Source organism: Pagrus pagrus, assembly GCF_965226575.1.
Source record: "Pagrus pagrus genome assembly, chromosome: 7".
Classification (NCBI taxonomy): Eukaryota; Metazoa; Chordata; class Actinopteri; order Spariformes; family Sparidae; genus Pagrus; species Pagrus pagrus.
In genome coordinates this window covers 15,361,577-15,381,042 of record NC_140191.1, presented here as the reverse complement: position 1 = coordinate 15,381,042, position 19,466 = coordinate 15,361,577, and the positions used below count along the sequence as shown (strand labels likewise).

General features: G+C 41.4%; 1 protein-coding gene across 1 annotated transcript in view; it reads right to left on the bottom strand.

The window, feature by feature from the left end:
* alg2 (ALG2 alpha-1,3/1,6-mannosyltransferase) overlaps positions 1-18,548 on the bottom strand; it is a 76,254-nt gene extending 57,706 nt beyond the window's left edge. The window contains exons 1-2 of the mRNA XM_084358255.1: positions 18,397-18,548; positions 11,412-11,525 (exon numbers count right to left, since the gene is read on the bottom strand). The gene's annotated coding sequence lies outside the window, so the exon portion shown is untranslated. The remainder of the gene's footprint in view (positions 1-11,411; positions 11,526-18,396) is intronic.
* Between the last annotated feature and the right edge of the window lie 918 nt (positions 18,549-19,466).

Genomic DNA, 19,466 nt, shown 5'->3' with positions numbered 1-19,466 from the left:
AACAAGTACAAAAGTTTAATATTTTAGGCTTTACAAAGATCTGATTCATTCATTAAATCATGTATTTGATTAGTTATTGAGATTTTCATAATCAAAACAATCCTCTAGTGTGCAGAAAACATCCACCAAAATCAAGCGATGACAAAAACTCAACTGTCACTATGAATTGTATATTGAGTCTACAGCCATGCTAGCAGCTCTGTAAGGTGTTGTGTTGATACAGCAGTACTTTGAGCTTGATGCTAACATCAGTATGCTAACATGATTACAATGACGTCAACATGTTTAGCAGGTCGTCATCACTTCTTATAGCATTTTAGCATGCTAACATTTGCTAATTCACACTAAAGATAAATTAAATCCGATGCTAATGGGAATGTTGTTAGTTCTGCAGGTATCTAGCCATAAAACAAAGTACTGGACAAGTTGAAAAATAAATATTTCATGTTGCATACAGATAGTCGTGTGTGTGAATGGTGCACCCTGCTAGAAAAAAAAAAAATTGTATTTATTTATTTTTACTAAGACTGTGTTTTTTGGCATATCCAGATTGTATAAGGACTGATTTGAGGGAGTCTGGACAGTCAAAAAAATGAAATGTAGGTTTTGTAAATCAGATTTGGAGGTGGTTTGAAATGCGATTCCAACAGGATTCCTACGGATGCATCTCAGTCAGGACGCTCTGACCACTCATTGGATTTTAAAGCGTCTTTTGTGTCACTTGCAGATCCAGAGAGACAGATGTGCATCAGAGCAGCTGATACAGAACCAACTGACAGTTTATAGTAGTTACTTAAAGAACTTAAGAAGTTTGATGTGCTTCTCGTAGCACCAGCCACAAAAAGAACAAAACACAAAATGTACTGTGACAGTGACATGACATAAAGCCTGTCACATCAAGTTAAACCCTGCGGCCAAGTAAAAAACAGAGGCAGTCTACTTTACATAAGATTGAAGCAAGTACAACTTTTCCTCTCTCATCCTGCCACCGTCTCTCTGGCAGCGCCACAGTCTAACAGTTCCTCTCCCCCATCAGAGCCCCCACACCCCATTCATCCATCCATCCGTCCATCCATCCGCCCGCCTCTCCACCACTGTCCCCACCGAGCGGAGTGGGGCAGTGGAGCATTTCCACAGTCGTGGCCAGGAGAGCTTCCAAGGCGTCACGGACACACACACATACACACACTCTCACACAATTGCAGTTCCACAAGCTTTCCAGATACACACACACACTGAAACTTAAAGCGCCAGGAATTATGTAAGTCCCAGGCATACCTTATGTAAAGACCAGATACGTTCATGGAGAAAAGGAATATCTTGACCATGGAAAAGACATCTTTGACAGCCGCATGTGCCTTTACACACACACACACACACACAACCAGACACAATAAAGGCTACTACTCATGGTCATTGTTGAGGTAATGGCTACTGCTTACGCCACTGTGGTTACCTCATGTTTTCTGTTTCTATTCCTGTCTGCTTTGAATATGATGACTCTTCCTGTGTTTCCTGGGTGTGTGTGCATGTGTGTGTGTGTGTGTGTGTCTTCTCCCTAAAGCTCCTAACTACGTGTATCCATTAAAGCTGATAAGTGACCAATTACAGCACCTGTCTTTCAGGAGAAGATAAAAAAATAGACGAACAGTGACAGATATAGATCCCTGCTTTGCATGTTGCAGTTGTTTTGGATGTTCGCTGCAAGTTCGGCTGTTATTTGAATGGGAGTGCTGCCGATGATGGACGGTGAGATAAAACGGGATCTTTCTCTAATGTCGGTACCCGCATGTGCTGCCAGGTTATTTTGAAATCATTTGTACGTTAACAAGTGGAAATGTGCAGTGACATGAAGCCCTGCTCCCCCCCCTCCCCTGCTCAGTGTGGAAAGCGAACCGGAGCAGTATTATTTAGCCGTGTTTCCACAGTGGAAGTCTGTTCCTGGATAGAAGCTGCAGTGGAAGTTCCCCCTCATGGAGCGAAGGAACACAAGGAGGGAAAGAGAGAGCAGAGGAAGGACTGAGTGGTGAGTTTAAAGAGAGGGCAACAGAGAGAGGACAGTGTACCCAGGAACAGAAAAAGAGGAACAAAGAGTAACGTAGGAGGTGAGTGGAGCAGACACAGTGATGGTGACGGTGTTGTGGGGGAGGAGGGGCAGATGTCATGGCCTGCCATTGACGCTGTGGAGCAATCTTTTATTTCGCACGTTCCTGTTGTTGTTTGTATCTTGCGCCTTACTAGCACACACACATGGACACGGGCAACTTGACAGACATTCCCAATGACTGAAAAAAGTGATAGAGCAAACGTGAGATGCATGCAGGCCATAAACCACAGAAGAAGAAAAAAGACGACCAGGAGAAACGATATGTAAGAATTGGTCACCTGTCAAAGGTCACTTCAAACGCTACAGACTCCTAATTGCTGCTAACTGTACTTGCGTTGGCAAGTTAGCCGTGCAGCTAGCAGTCCAGACTGGGAGCGTGGAGAGGTATAATGAGACAGAAAGGGCTGGGGCTAGCATGTTAGCATGCTAACTTCAGTAGATATCTCTGCAACACAATTAATAGACGTCTAAACCTGTTATTTCTTCCTATTCTTTTGATAAATTCACTTTTTGCCGAGTTGAGCCGCACGGTGAAGGCGAAACTTCTGCGGAGGGGGGGCTAACGCGACCGTGGCAAACCCATGACGACCCCCTTTCTCCCCCTCAAGCAAGCCTGTGTTACGAGTCTCAACTCGAAAGGCAATTTTAAAAGTCTCTGCTTTCAGCTCTCAGTACTTTAGTGGCTTTAACTGAATCTCTGTGGTTTGAAGTTTAGTTTCTCTCCTGTGTTTCTGTTTGTACTTTCAGACATCTGCTGTTTTCTACAGTTTCATCATGTTCGCTTTAAACCGTTTCAGAAGTTGTGTGAAGTTACTGCTGATGAAAATCCAACACTTCCTGACTTCACTGCTTCACAATAAAAAAACTTGATAACAAGGTGTTTTTATCGTGAAGAACATGTATTGAGCGGAGCTTTGTTAACGACTATTCTTAGATAGCAATGCAGGAAGGAAGAGTATTTACAGCCGCTCCTTTGAGCACAATTCAAGACAAGAGGATCATCAAGACACACCTTCAGTAGCCTTGTTCTAATGGAAAATGGAAATCCCTGCAGTGCTGAGTCAAACTGAGTCAAGCCGCACCAATTCATGGTGTTGAAATTGATGGAGGAAATGCATGTTGTGCAAAGTATATTGATCCCTTAAGTCAGACCGTAATACTGTATTGAGGATGGCAGAAACTCATTCTATGGAAGCCCATAACGGCCAAATAGGTGCAATTATTTTTGTTAATGCTGTTATTTTGAGATATCAAAGGTTTTCACGTGATAACAGATTAATTTATCTCCTTATCTCCAGAAAACAAGATAAATCAACATATTATCACAAGAAATCAAAAGGTCGTTCCCTCTCATACATCATACGTACTACACTAACTCCAATGTCATGTACGGAAGCCCTATATGGTCATGGGTCAAATAAATTATTTCCTTTGTTTTACCGTGTTAACAAGCTACATTTTACTTGTTTTCTTGAGATCATGAGTTATATCTGTCAGTCTGTCAGTATCCCGGAAGAACAAATGTTGTTTCCCAGAGTTCACGGAATAATTTTCTCGAGATCTCACGAAAACAGACTTTTTAACATATCACGTAATAATTAACACATGATCTAGAGGCCTTAAAATAAATAATTACACCTCTGGGCAATCCTTACGTTTCAGGTAAGTTAAAAAGTTTTTAAAGTTTAAAGGAAAGTAAAAATTGTTTTAAAGTCACTTCAGGCCTCCATGACGCACACAAATCGTTTTCTAGCTAAAGAACACATTCCTTTGGTCAAGGAACGATCCATGATGATCTGCCACCAAAGTATACAGGGTGACAAGGAGAGCATGTAGCTAACACCATGACCACATTACAGATATCAAAATATACTTAAAAAATAATTATAAAATTCATCATATTCTGGGGGACTTGGAATAAATGTCCCTCAATAGCTACACACATTCTTCAGCCAGTCAGAATTATGTGCTCTCTGCGTGCACAGCACAATCCAAAACAATAACGTCACCGTCCTTTTCTAATGACCCCTCAGCCACTTATTGGATGTGGATTTCAAAGCAGCACAGCAGCCAGCCAGAACGAGGCCCCGATGAAGTTATTTATCTCATAAGCACACAAATTTCCAAACATTACACAACATTACTGACCAAACATTTAGACAACACAACCCTCTCTCTAACAGAGTTAGTTAGGTGAATCACATCCGGTGAGTAAGCAGATTATTCAACAGAAAGGGAGGGGAGATGTGACAGAGCCAAAGCCGCTCTGATGGTCACTCCCACTAATCACCGCAGGATCAATAGCACTCAATCACAGATATTTCACACTAACGCACTGCTGACTTACAAGGCACAGCTCACTGCTGCATCACTACTGTAATAATAGCCTTCACAAGGACAGTTTGAACGGAGAACCGTTTCTGCCAAAAGTTTAGGAAACACACCTTTAAAATTTTTGAAAGATGGATGGCTGGCCAAACTGAACTAAATGCTGGAGTTTATTTTAACACCTTGTTTCCACACAGTTGTGTTTTGTGTTACGTAGGCCCCTAGTAGTCAATACAAATAAATACATTTCTTTACAGATATGTAGAAACAACATCGCTAACGATAGAGAGAAGCTAATTTTTACCTATTTCGATCCACCTTATTCCTAGCGCTCATGATACCTCGTGCAAATTATGGATGTTACTTCCGCTGTCTCCTGTCACTTAACTGGAACCAGCATTCTCCAAGGTAACAAGACACTAATCCTCTTTCTTAGCGTGATTGGTACGGCGTAAGATCCATTCATGGAGATCTAGGTGTCCTCCTGCACAATATAGTGTAACGTATATATAAAGTTCTGCTCACTCAGGAGCTACTCTGCTGTGTTATTTCTTCTGTGGCTCTAAAAGAGACTTTCAAAGGTTCTGAAAAATAACACAGATGATGGCATCAGGTCATCACTCTATTGAGTTGCATTATGGGAATTGTAGGTTTCTTCGTTTTAGGGGCCTGACCCAGCTAAGAGTCAGGATACCTCAGCCTTCGCTGCTTTGATTTTGACCATTTTTCAGTTTACAACCTGCCGGCTTTTGTTCACAGCCATTTTTCCCCACTGTTAACAGAATTAACATTACATGTAAAGGTGAAAATATGTGTTCCAAAAAGTTGTAATGCTTTAAAGAAAACGACATTGCCTTTCTCTAAAGAGCAGCTGCTTATCATCATCTCGTGATGATAAGCAGCTCATCGCATGATCGAGCTCTTCTGCCATTTGCCTCGATCGAACGTATGATAACCATTACGTAGTGTTTAGATAACAAATGTTTACGAGCAGGGTTCAGATTATGTCCACTGGTTGCTTGATTTCACAATAGCTGTCACACTTCCAAGTGACCTACATAGAGATCAAACTGCAGCAGATCATTATGTATGCATCAGAGCTTTGAAGAGAGAAAGCAGGACCTCGGTGGTCTCAACTTGGCAGAACCTCGAGCCTCAGAAACCTCCAGTGTGGTTGGAGCTCTATTATGTGGTCAGCTGAGTGTGTGTGTGTGTGTGTGTGTGTGTGTGTGTGTGTGTGGGAGAGAACACTGGGAGCGCACGTCTTCAAATGATGCAAAAAGATGTTTTTTTAAACATAATTTCACTGTGTTGTAATTTCACAAGCAGGTGGGCGTTTGGATGTAGGCGTACTGACAATTAAACAGATCTTTGATTTCCAATATTCCTGAAAATTACACATGACGCTGGAACTCCCTCTGAACATCTTGCATCAGCAGCAAATTATGTCAGCATTTTTGGGCACTGCACTCCCACACAACAAGTCAGCGCTTCCAGTTACGGGGAGCGGCATGCGTAAATACTTGCTTTTCAGGTATGCAGCTGGTCGTACATCAGGAGGGTAGTCCTAATGCACCAGGCTTTTTTATGGAAATTTCTGGGAGTGTCTCTCACTGCGCACTGAGGACTTCTGGGAAGATCACAATAGCACACATGGGTGGTTTGGGTTTACTGCTGGTTAATGCCCACGCAGCAGCCATGGTACGCCATGTTGCATACGTTAGATTCCCGTACCCAGGTAATTGTTGCCGGGGTTTCAATCGTGAGAAGGAGATGGAATTTAAAAGTCAGAGGTGAGATACAGTGAATCATAAAAGGTGAACTTTGCTTAAGGAAAAGGTCAAAGCCGAGGGCTAAGACAAAATTCTCTTGTGCAAGATTTTAATCACAAATGAGACGCCGTAACACGTTAAAGCGCACTTTGACCTTTAGTAACGAGATCGAAGGAGATCGAAGAAGACAGAACAAGAAATGAAATATTTTCACACTTTCACACAAGTTTCTTGTTGACGTCAATGACAAGGCCGGAAGTAATGATGGCAACTGCGTGAGGTTATTCAAGGTCATTCCTGTGCATTTAATGAACATTTAATGAAGATTTCATAACTTCATAGGAAACAACTACGTTTTACCTTTTATTTGATTTTTTTAAGTTTCTTTTCTTTTTACTGTACGTTCCCTTTTTTGCCTGTCTTTGATTTGTCCTTTTTTATTCCTGTCCCGATGTTTGATAACACTTTATGTTATTTTTCCATATTAGAGAGGATTTGTAGTGTAAGCCTTTTGCTTCCTTTCTCCCCTGGACACATCTGTTAAGTTTCATTATCATACTTGTTTTATTATGTTTTAATTGTGCAGATGAACAAAACTCTTAAGTCAGCTTGTCGAGCTCATAGAGCAAGATGAGAAAACACAATTTCCTTCCCCTTATAACCTTCATATTTCAAGCCATTAAAAATCTTTATATACCTACTGCTGTATTTTACATTTCAACCAGAGGAGCAGGTAAAAATGAGCGATATCTATCAAATGAGAGCTCTTGATGAGCTCTTTCTATTGCCAAAAGGGCACATGTGAATTCTGAACTGATCCAGAGTTATTAATCAAATACCAACAAGTAAAATGAATAAAACAAAAAGTATTTTTTTTCAACAAGTCATATTTATGAAGTTTTAATATTTAAGATTGAATTTAATAAACAAAGTCAGGACAAAGGATGCTCATTTTTTTGGTTTGGCTCTCTTGTGAAATTGGTAAAATGTCACTTTCGCCCTCGATTTGCACATTAAATCAGTATTATTAACACGGTTAGTAAGTAAATGTTCCAAACTGAAATACCAACAGCTCTCAAAATGAGACCCAAGTAAGAAGTGAAACTGGTGTTTAGTTTCTGGTTTTGTCTGACGGAAATATGCTTCACATTGTCAGATGATGAAATATACTAGATAATGTCATGTGAGTGTCTAGTTAGACACTTCTGCATAAATGTAAGGCAGACAGTTTTAGCGTCATACCATCCCAGAATTTGCAAGTTCACCCAATACCATGTGATATTGAGCTGTTTTTAACAATGATAGTTTAAGGGACATTTTGTGGTGAATAAGGGGGAATATCAATGCTTGTCAACTCTTAATAAAAATGATTAATTTTCTTATGAAGTTCCTTGTTTTACGCCCACTGCATTTATTTAGGTTTCACAGGAACTCTTCGGAGGAGGATCTCTGTGAACCAAAATAAGCAGGTGTGAAAACTCCCTAAAGATTAAAACTTTTAAGCAATCTACAAACCTGTCGAGAATTATTTAATTGCATCACTTTTATGTTTATTTTCCAGAAAAATGTCTGCATATTTAGAACGAACACTCGTAGCTAACTGCAGATCGCACAAGGCCAGTTATGTAAGTCAGCCATCCTTGAACCTTTCTAAAGGTTTGTGTGTTAAAAGTTAAACTGGTGACACTGCATTGAAGAATGATTTTAATCCCATTCACCTACACTGAACAAAATATCAAAGGTTGATGGGGTTCTGACTAATTATGACATGTAATGAGTCAACTGGTAAAAGATAAACTTGTAGATGCAAGCGCTCACATGCTAATACACACGTGTGCTCACTCACAGACAGACACGGGAGGAGACATGATCAGACAAGTTCGTGCCTGAGAGCCAAGATTTGCTGTTCCCTCTAAGCTGAACTGCGTACCTGAAGTTCATTTAGCATAAACGTATTATGTCTCCTGAACAATTGAGTCTCTGCACGGCATTTCATTCATGCACTATGAAAGAGCGAGTGAACGGAGGCTTGGCTGGTTGTCAGTATTTGTTAACCCTTGGATGGATAATTGAAAAAACAAATCAATAAATGTCTCAATCGAGGTGTTTCGGACCTGAGTACAACAGTCAGGCACAAAGCTGAATACTTGCAATGCAAAGTCAAACAGCCGTGAGATTTTAAACAGACTTCAGCTGACACGAACATTTACTGCGATGATGCAACACAACAGACTAGATCATTTAGCTTTGTTAAACATGGCTGACTACTGCAAAGAGGTTTTTTTTACCTTAAGCTCACCCAGAGCAACACAACTGACAGGTACGCCCTGTAACGTCACCCGCTTACACACTTTCACTCCTGGCTGGCGGCCGCTCAGTACAACCACAGTCTGATCTGTTGGGATCTGTCGCGGGTTCAGGGTCTTGCTCAAGGGCACTTCGGGGGAGGTAAAGGGAGAAAGGCAAGTTTCCCTCATTTTTTTCCCCCATGCAGATAGGTCAAAGTTTTATCTTCTCAAGAGATAAAACTACGGCTGCATCTTATGATAATCTTCCAAATAGTTCAAGACGAATCGTTTAGTCTGTAAAAATTTAAAAAGAAGTGAAAATCAGCCACTGCAGCTTCCCAGAAACCCAAGTGCTCTTGTTGAATTGCTCCCTTTGTTCGATTAACAAAACCAAAAATATTAAATTTATGATCACATATGATCTAAAGAAGCACTGAATCCTCTTTTGAGAAGGTGGCACCAGCAAATACTGAGCATTTTTGCTTGAAACAATTAGTCGAGCACCCAAATAGCAGCCAAATAATTTTCTTTCAATTGACTAATCCATAAGGTGGCTAATTGTTGCAGCTGTAATTAAAACCTCTTAAGACTATGCACCTAATTGAAAATAACATAAAATTACATACATAACGTTAACATTAAGTAAGAGGAACATTGATGTTAACAATAAATAACATTGTAAAAATAATGCAAAACAAAGTTGTCATTTTTGGTAGTAGATGTATTATTAGTAATAATATTCTGTGGTTATTAGCATAGTTTGTATCAGTCTTTGTATTTAACATTCACTTGCAATGACAGTACAATATAAAACACATTTTTAATATATTGTACCTGGGTTAGCTTATATATACTGTTCATCAGATCTCCTTTAGAACAAACTCACTTTTAGGCACTTCTAAGGAAGACATTCTGACATGTCACAGTCGGAAAATAATAAAATGACAGTTGCATGCTTCAAGTTCAGGTTCCTGCATGACACTGTGCATAATGACTAACTGTCGCACAGTTACGGCTTACTGTGATTTTTGAATAGACCAAAGCCCCTGTCATTGTTATTACTAACACCTGAGCTTTTCCTACCGTGAAAAGTCAGAATGTCTGCTTTGAAAAAGTCCTATAATAGAGCAGCACTAATCTCATAAATGAGGACACATAATCCAACAGGGCATGATACACCATGTCAGCAAGAGTATTATTACTAAAAGTAAAAGCAGTAAATGCAGCAGGATAGGGAGTTTGAACTATTCCTTTTTAAACCTCTTGCACTACTATTTTTAAATTCAATACAGCCTGTGTGTGATACGTCCCAGCTGCAAGAATAAAATGTTGGAATTGTACGTTTCTGTAAACCACGGATACATTACCATTGTGCATTTCATACATCCCAACATCTCTATAATAAGTGTCAAATCATAGTTAGGGAAAGATTGTGATTTGTGGTTTTATGTTACAATCAGTTTTTGAAATAGTTAGACACGAATTTGTGCCACACAAAAATGACCCTTCGTGCCAATGTGCACTCCTCCTATAGATCACATTTCATCACTATTTCACACACTGCCTTGATACTTTGGACTCTGTAGGAGGACGTGCTAGCTACAAAAGATGGCTGCTAAGCAAGAGACCATTGAGAGACAAGTTAGCAGCTACGTGTCAGGCCAAAGTAAATTGCAATGGCGTAAAACCAGATTTTGTACAACTACGGTTCAGATGATTGATTGCAGAATGTTTTGTTTTCTTTGGTGATTTTTTTTTTGCAGTGCAAAATGTTGTTATTCCCTGCACCTGAAGGCTGTTACAGTGACAAGACAGCCAAGCACACAGTTTCCTCGAGAGAGGATCTCACCAAACTACTTTTTTTTGTCCACCTCAATATTTAAGACAGCGTGACTTACCCTAACCAAGAGATTTTTTACCTAAACCAAACCAGATGATAAGCAGCGTTGTCATAATTTAAAGAGAAAATTGCACCCAAAGAAATGTAAAGTTTCAACATGTCAGTGGTTTTTGCAGAAACATACATTGTCATCATTTATTCTGGTGATTGGGTTGTGTGATAGTATTGACTGTCTGTAATACATCATGTGTGTGTCAGTGAGCAATTAAAAAGAGAGGGGAAATATTTGGTTTTTGATCCACTGACCACTTCGAGTTGATCTGTAATCAGAGACTCATCAGATACTTCAAAAAAGTATCAAAAAGTGTCAGCAGGGGGGAATAGCCCAAACAAGGAAACTTTCCACCTCTGCCCACGGCTGTGACTCATGCAGAAATGCAACCACTTGTTTATCTGCAAGTGTGAGTGGGCGTGTGTGTGTGTATGTGTGTGTGTCTGCCCGTGCACATGCCCATGTGGTCAGTGTGTGACCCAGAGTGTCATTACTCTGAGCGTCAAACACCGTGCACATATTTAGACCCCATACGCTGAGTAAAAATCACAGAATACACACACACACACAAACACACACACACATTCTGCTCAAGTGTTGAATATCTGAAGGGCGACGAAGACACTGACTCTGCTACTGAAATGTCATCACTCCTTTATATGAAGTAAGCCCGAACTACAATTACAAGCTATCAGGCAAATACCTGGACTGAAGGTGTGGGAGTGGCATGAGCGGAGGTGAAACTAATTGAGGCGTGCAGGGCAGTCATCCAGATGGCATGAGTGTCTCCCCAAAGAAGGGCACATATGTGAATAACTAAAGGGCAACTGTTTCTCACACGGGCACAAACACAAGTAAATTCATCGGCAGATACTTAAAATACTGTCACTGTCACTGTCACCTGCAGCTGAAATTCCCAAGCTATAAAAATAACATCCACTGCATCATTCTAGGCCCTAACCAGCATGCTTCATATTAACCTTATTTATAGATTGCATCATACATTTTTTTTCATATCACTTACTTCACCGCTCACTGTGGGTGTTTTCTACTGCCTGAGCCACGAGGAGATTCTGCCGTTTGTTGTCTGATATCTCGATCTCAACACGATCGGAGGGGGAATCCTGCGATGCTTCAACTAAAATGACAAAACCACATCACACACCTTATTACACACATATACTAATAGACGTTCCTGTTTCTGACATCTCCTAGAAAATGGCCTTTAAACAACTGCCCACACGAAGGTGACTCATACACCCACTGTTCAAATATTTCCACTCACACACTATCTTACAAATTGCACCCACGCACACTTAAATTCGCCGCCGGTAGTTAAGTTGTAAACTTAATACCTGCAGTAGTGACACAGTTTGTTTTTTTCCAGTTACCTCACATGACAGGTCAGAGGCTGGGCTTCTGACTGGCAGGTGCATGGTTATTTATTGAAAAGATTTCTTTCTTTTTTTTTAAATGCAGGATGACCTAAGTGACCACAGACACAGAATCGATTAAAAACTAGACAGTTTTGGGATTCAGTGTCCAAAACTATGAACAGCTGGCAGACATGTGCCTGGAAATGTTTCATCTGATGCTGTTGCTCAATACCAAAATTTCTAAATGTCAAAATTCCATTGTGTTCATTGTCTTCAGGGCTTTTTGTGTGACCTTTTGTGGCATGCAAAGTTAAAGGTTAAAGTTAACTCCTCCAGTTTTTATCACTTTAAAGTGTGTTTACAGTTCTTGGGGAGTCCTTTTGTGGCTCCAGAGGAAGCTGCCTATTATCTGATAAATTGCCTCCAGTGATGTCACTCTAAGTTGCATTGTGGGTAATGTAGGCACCAGAAAAAGAAGAACGTGTGGAATAACAAAGGTAATAGCTCTGCCTCTCTGTTCTGCTGTATTGATTTGGATCATTTGTTTTCAAACTGTCTAACAGTGTTATAGGAGTGCTATGCTAGGCCAGTGGACTACATTACCCACAATGCTTATGGCTGGTGCACATATCCTGTGTGAGAGGTGCATGTGCGTGGCAGAACTTTTTTTTTTTTATTTTGGTACCCATGTAACCCTACCCAGGTTAGAGCAGGGCTGCAGCAGCGCTTCATCCAGAGATCTGGAGTCTTGCCTATTTTTCCTCAACATGTGAGCAGTTCTCTGCAAAAATACACCTGAAAACAATCTGTGGCCAGTTATATCGACATCACACCAGCGTTTCACTACAGTTTTAATGTCCATATCTGTAGAATATGTCACAGACATGAAGAGAATATACAAAACAGGTGAAGTCCCTCCTTTCTCTGTCTCTCTCTTTATCTCTCCACCTCTCTCTCTCTCTCGCTCTCTCATCTGGGGTAAAGGAAAATCATGTCATCATCCTTATTGATGATTATCAAAGGCAAACTCCAAGTAGAAAGATAGGGCAGGCAGTGGCAGCGGTGACGCCATCTGTGTGAACAAACACACACATGTGACCCACAGCAGTTAAGCAACACAGCCACGTTAGCCACTGAGGAACATCAATTTATCAGATTACATGCAGCTTCCTCTGAAACCATCAAAGGCTTTATATTACTTTATCACAACTATGCTGTGGGTAAAATTGGTGGAGTTACTCTTTTAATATAGAATTTGGAAACCATGAACATCAACAAACCATGAAGATCCCATCCACAAATGTTTAAAGAAATATGAAAATACTCCCAACTCTTCCCAAAAAAGTTCAACTAAACAGTACATTGTTGACAATGTCTAATTTTAAATTACACCTACTCCTTCTCCATCACTGAAAACTCCAGGATCTATGAATATGCAAAATATTTCGCCTCCCACTTGCGAGCTGCATATTGGACCACAACTGGCTGACACGTCACAAACTCATGCCTGTACTTACACATATTAAACACATTTTAGGTGTGCACTGAGGAACACTGTAGTGTTATAGTGTCAAATTGTACATATACATTCTGCAACATGTAGGTGAAGTAACAAGAAGAAAAACACATTTCTGAGTTGAGGGGGACTTCATGTTCATGACAAATACCTGCTCTGTCAATAAACCAGGGTGTGATTAAGGGTGTGAATGCGACATCACTCGCATGGGATCCTTGTTGTTCAGAACCTGTTTTAATCTGTGTGTAACTGACATGACTGATAAGCCCGTCCATCAACGGTCCAAACTCCACAATACAAATCCTACTTTTAATTACTGATCTGTTGTCGGTGCAGTCTCTCATTAAAAACGCAATGACTACTGTCAGCCACTACCGTCTCTGCGTCTGCACTCTTGCATTTGATCCGCCCCTGCACATAACTGCAGACTGGCTAATAATGAGACATATCTGCCTTGTCTGCCAGCATACCCAGGCTCAAAGGGTGTAGACAAACTTTCAATACTCACAATAATAGTTATTATAAAGTGGTCGAGCCAGTTTCAGTGAATTGCAGCTTCGATCACAAAACCTGACAATGATTATGTAAGTGTCTACTGCACCTTCTAACTTAAATATTTAATCCAGACTTTAATCTGACTTTTTTTTTTATTATTCTGTATGTGATTCAGTCTGAGAGGCTGGAGATATAACTGGGAGGGGGCCTGGCATCAGTGAGATAATCAGCCACTTAAGAAAGTATGAAGTAGCAGACACTGTCATGTGTTGTTGCCTGCTGGATCCTGCCTGACACACACCTGCTGCTCACAACAGTGTGTGTATATGTGTGTGAGAGGCATGTATACACCGTTCTTTTCATATGGAGCTTAAAGAAGCTTGTGCTTCAGGATAGATTTCTGAGGTGATTTGAGAGACACCACACAAGAGCCTTGCACCCGTACACCTCTCCATACAGTCAGAACAAGCCTGCGTCATCTGCTAGATGATGGATCTGACAGGATAAGTGTAGCGGCTTAAATCCACACATTTCTTTAGGACCATGTAAATTATCCCGCGCACGCATCGCACAACATTCACTTGCTCAGCTAGAACGCCAATGAAGAGAAGTGCACGGGTTCACGGTGGAGAAGGTCGTGTAAAAACTGGCACCGCTGAACACACACACAGAGGAACACAGATAAATGCACACAAGAGGGCAAAAAACAAACATGGCGCTGGGATTGACTCACACACCCTCCGAAATGTACACATAAAGCGTTGAATCATGCAGTCCAATTTCATTGCAGGGTCGTAAAAGCGGAGGTGATAAATCTGCCATCAAACAAGCGAGGGAAACTACAGAACATTACGCACAAGCTGCTGCGCATTACCCCCCACTCTCTCTCGACACACACACACACACACACACACACACACACGTTTAAAAAAGTGAAAAACACATCATGATAGCATCATATAATGGCCCACAATCCCTGAGTGATATACAGTACACCTCCTGTGCCACGGTTCATGGAAACACTCCTCTCTCCTGTCTTTGGGCACTGGTGTGATAAGGCAGTGATGGGTTGTGTTACTTCACTTGGGTACTCCCGAGGGGAATCCCCCTGGTGCGGCTGTGTGTGCGTGTGTTGTGTTGTCTGTGTGTCCGCAGGAAAGGGAAGAATGCCACCATTGAGCGCCCTGCCATTGCGCCAGCAGTCCTCTCCCCCGCACCCCCGCCCCCTCCCGTCCTCGCCTGCACTCTGACGTACAGTTGGAGCAGATTTGGTGACACGAAGATAAAAGCCTTCCTCTGTTTCTCTCTTTCTCCGCTCTCCTCTTTCTCCAGTGTCACCAGAGCGCTGAGTGCTGGTGCCTTGGCCGTAGACATAGAGAGCTCATTCAAACTGACACAATCACTTTTCACTTCTGCTCTGCGATAAGCCAGAGCGTCTCGGCACAATATGGCCACCATATAGTCAGCGGCTCCGCACAGAAGGCCTAAAGATGCCGGACCAGCGTTCATATACCGCAACCGTGCACAAGCAAGCAACGAAGCACTTTCTATGCAAAGGACTGACTTCCTCTATCATAAATCTAACAACACTGACAAGCCTGCAGCGTTTAACAGTTCAGTACAGTGGCAGCAGACACTCAAACTGTCAGTGTTATTCTTTATTGCCGAATAATTTGTTTTAGATGCGGGAAGAAAAGGAAGAACAAAAGGAATTAATTCGATTTGTAAAATTCAATTTGCCTGGCGGAAAAACTACGTGGAACCAAAATTCACTCACCATTCATTCAAGATGTTCCTTTTTTTGTCTGTCACAAATTGGCCGCCATTTGCAAGCACGACCAATGTCTGGGGATGGGATTGACCTTTTTTTTCAGCAAGTTTTGACTTTTCCCTTTCCTGTTTTGTAAAACTAAATAGTAGCAGAATAAAAGCGGCAGATTAAACAGGATATTGGATGAATGGCAGCGAGAACGAGGACAAGAATAGAGGTTACAAAGAACAAAGTGTTTGATGAATAGATTTTTAATTTTTAACTTTTGGGTTGGTAATGTTGGTTAACAAAACTGCACACCTTTTTTTTTCCTGTTCCACCAGCCTTTTGCCCAAGTATGTGATTAAATATGGCATTTCTAATTCAGGACGTAGGTGTCCTTAAAAGATGGAAGTAAAAAGAGATGAACTCTCAAGGGCACTAACTTCATAGACAGACAGACAGACAGGAGAAACACGCACACACTCAGCACACACCCTCCTATGAAGGAAGTGTTTGTTGCCAAATTGTCTTTTACATTTCTAAAATGTGTTCTCTCTTCCTTCAGCACTGAGCCAGTTGTGGAGATACTGTAGCTCAGGTTCCTGAAAAAGCCATAAAGTGTATGTTTCGCAAAGAGGAAATGGACTGTTTTATGTTTGTTTATATGTTTTCATGTAGAAAAGATATAAATGTTTTCGTCCCAATCGCCAGAATAACTGTTGGCAGAGTTAAAACTTGAAAATTTGACTTTCTCTCTTATCACAACGCTGTACTTTTGTCTGCTTATGTTTAGGCACAAAAACCACTTGGTTAGGTTTAGGAAAACATCATGCTTTGGCTTGAAATACCTGTTTTGGTCGGCAAAGACGGCTCTCGTGATTTCTTTTTGTAGAAATGTCCATATGGTACATAACCTATGACACCAACACATTTGAACGTATCTGTGGTTTTTGGAAACGTTAACTGCTCACATTTTATCCTGGCGACTGGGCTGCATTTTATTCAGGGTCAGGATAAATCAGGTTTAGGTTTAGGTTAAGTTTGAGGGTTAGACATGTAGTTACCATCGTTTAAGTCATTTTCCAAGTAAAAATGTCAAACATTTGCTGGTTCCAGCTTCCTAAACATAAGGATTTACTGCTTTTGTTTGTCATTTATGATACTTAATGGCAAGTGTTGGGGTTTTGGACTGTTAGTTTGACAAAAGAAACGAACAGTAATGAAAATAAATATTAGTTGAAGCCCCAGTATATGGTTAAACGTTGGGTTGAGTCTCCAAAGAAATATATGCAACCAAACCCAATGCAGTGTCCCGTTTGTTGACAAAAACAAGTGCTTTGTGCATGTGTGTACAACTGGGTGTGCGTGAGTGGCTCGTCACCTGACACGCGACGCTGGTGGACGCAGTTGATTACCCACACGTCCAATTCTATTAAAAGGACACGGTCATAATCTCTAATCACTTCCATGTCTGGCGGAATAAGAGAGCAGGTTAATCTGGATTACACGTCACCATGGTGAGGTCACAGCCAAGGCAGCTGATACCCTCTGAGGAGCCAGGAGGAGCCGGAGAGAGACCGGGCAGGTGGGACGCAGAGACAAGGAGAGGGACACAAACAAGGAAGCTGACGAGTTATAAAGACAATTAGAGGATAAATGAGCCATTCACAATGTTAACCTCTAAAGCATGCTCATAGATACTGAGAGGGAACATTGTGAAATAATTAAATAATTGTCAAAGCCTCCTCTATAAAACAAATTATCCATTTATAACAGTTCACCCTACATGACCCAAGCATTGGGAGAGTACAGTACAAGACATGCAGAAAAACTTGTGATCTATGCCTATAGGATACATTTTGCCCCAAAAAGCCATGAAGATGGAATAAGGTCAACTTAGAAATAATGTATAATTGTCTTGCCACTTTTATGGAAGCCCATCTCCAAGAGTTTACTTTAAAAAAAAGTCATGGTGATGTGATAAAGTCATAATTATGAGTTAAAAAGTCGGAATTGTGAGTTAAAAAGTCAATTATGGGATAAAAAGTCATAAGTCTGAAATAAAAAGTAAATTATAAGATTAAAAAGTCAGAATTAAAAAATAAAAACTCATTGAGTCAGTGAGGAAGGCATGATACCTGGAGTGAGGATGCAGTATCCACGCTGCAGTTAATGCACCTGCCAGTCAAGCTGTTCAGTCATCAGACAATACTACAAACTACTCAAGTATTAGAGCAGGTGTGAATAGTAACTGTGTATAAATGTGAATGAAGGGGGGAAATCCTGGCCGCCCTGTCAGACTGGAGTCCCTGGCAGTCTGAGGCCTGGCCGCATGTGACCTGCGTGCCCTGCAGCTGATCCTGGCACTGTGGGAGTGACCACATGTGTTCTCCAACATTAACCACCACACTCACTCTTCAGGCACGTTACAAACAAACTTCACGGGAACAGGCTGACCATTTCACTGCACACGTGAATGACATACACTGGGAGAATGTGGGTCACTGGATGTTTTGGTGCGCACATGCATAACAAGCACATGTATTTCTTGCTTTCTTGCAGGTCAGCTAACATCTGTATGAAGGTGGAACACAGGAGAGGGATTTCCCTGGGCGGACTGGCACACATTGAGTGCGTAAAGTGTGCGCACGGCTGTTTCTTTTTCCATTATTGAAACACCTCCAGCCTCCAGCTTCTCGCCCTGACCGCTAGAACTTCCCCTTCAGCAGCGGCGTGCAGCCTGACTACAGTGGCTTTCCTCCGACCGGTCCTCTCAGCTAAAAAAACCGCCTGAAGTGTGTGCTGAGCTGGTGAGGAAGAAGCAGCGCGCAGCAGCGGCGCTAAGCTGCAAGCCTTCACATTCACAAACCTGTTGATCAATGGTCTTTTCATTCCCCCGCTTTTCCAACCGTGTCCCCGGGTGAAGAGAGAACCTGTTTTACTGTCGACAGCTCGGGACTACAGTTGTTTCTCTCTGGGTATGACGGTCATATCAGCTGACTGTAAAACTATCCCCCTACGGAAAAGCAGGTTAACACTGAGTGTGCTGATTTTGGAGCCGTGGCTCATGTCAAACTGTATGGCCCAGGTCGCCGAATGAAATCGGGGACGCGCTTTACGGCTAAAAATACCTGTCTACGACTATATTTGGCTTGGCTGGATCACAATCACAACGCTAAAATAGTCGGGCCCGCCCCGTTACAATGAATGGGCTCTATGCTATCTCACTCTGCCTCCGTCCTAAATTTAGAAACAAGGCTTGCGTCAATCACGAGCCTCAGTGCGTCAAGGCTTCCCCCCGCCCCCCGGGGCTCATCATTGGTCAGAATTAGGACGCTGACTGAAAAATACGCGTCTCGTGATTGGCTCTTGTGAATTATTGTTCTCAGCAGCTCCGGAGGGACTTTTTTAATTTTCAGGTTGCTGAGTACGCCAGGAGGAGATTTTCTCTCATGTCCTAAGTCTGCCTTACCTGGTGGGTTGTAGTACTTCTTCACTATTGACATTATTTATTTAAAAACGAGTTGAAGCGAGTTTCCGTGGCCCCTAACTGAGTCAAACTTACTTTGGCCGTGTTTTCTTTATTGCTACGTGACGTTTGCTAACTCTAACCCATCCTGAGCCATTTGAACTACAGTGTTTTTACAAGGCTAAAGAGATGCTAAGCAACTTAAATGTCATGTTTAAATATAATATCTTTTTTTTATCAGTCAGGTAATTTCACTATCAGCCTTCACCATGTATTTTCTTAGATTAAAAAATAATTCTGCTATAGGATGAGATAAACCCACTTCCTTGTTCTCTCTTTAAGTAAGTGTCAGTGTCTCAGAATGAGGCTGGATGTTGTCATCAGGTTCAGGGAGAGAGGTTGTTGAATTGTCTGCATGATTTGTTTCTCCTAGCAAAAATAACAGTTTAAGGCTTCATAAATGGAATAAG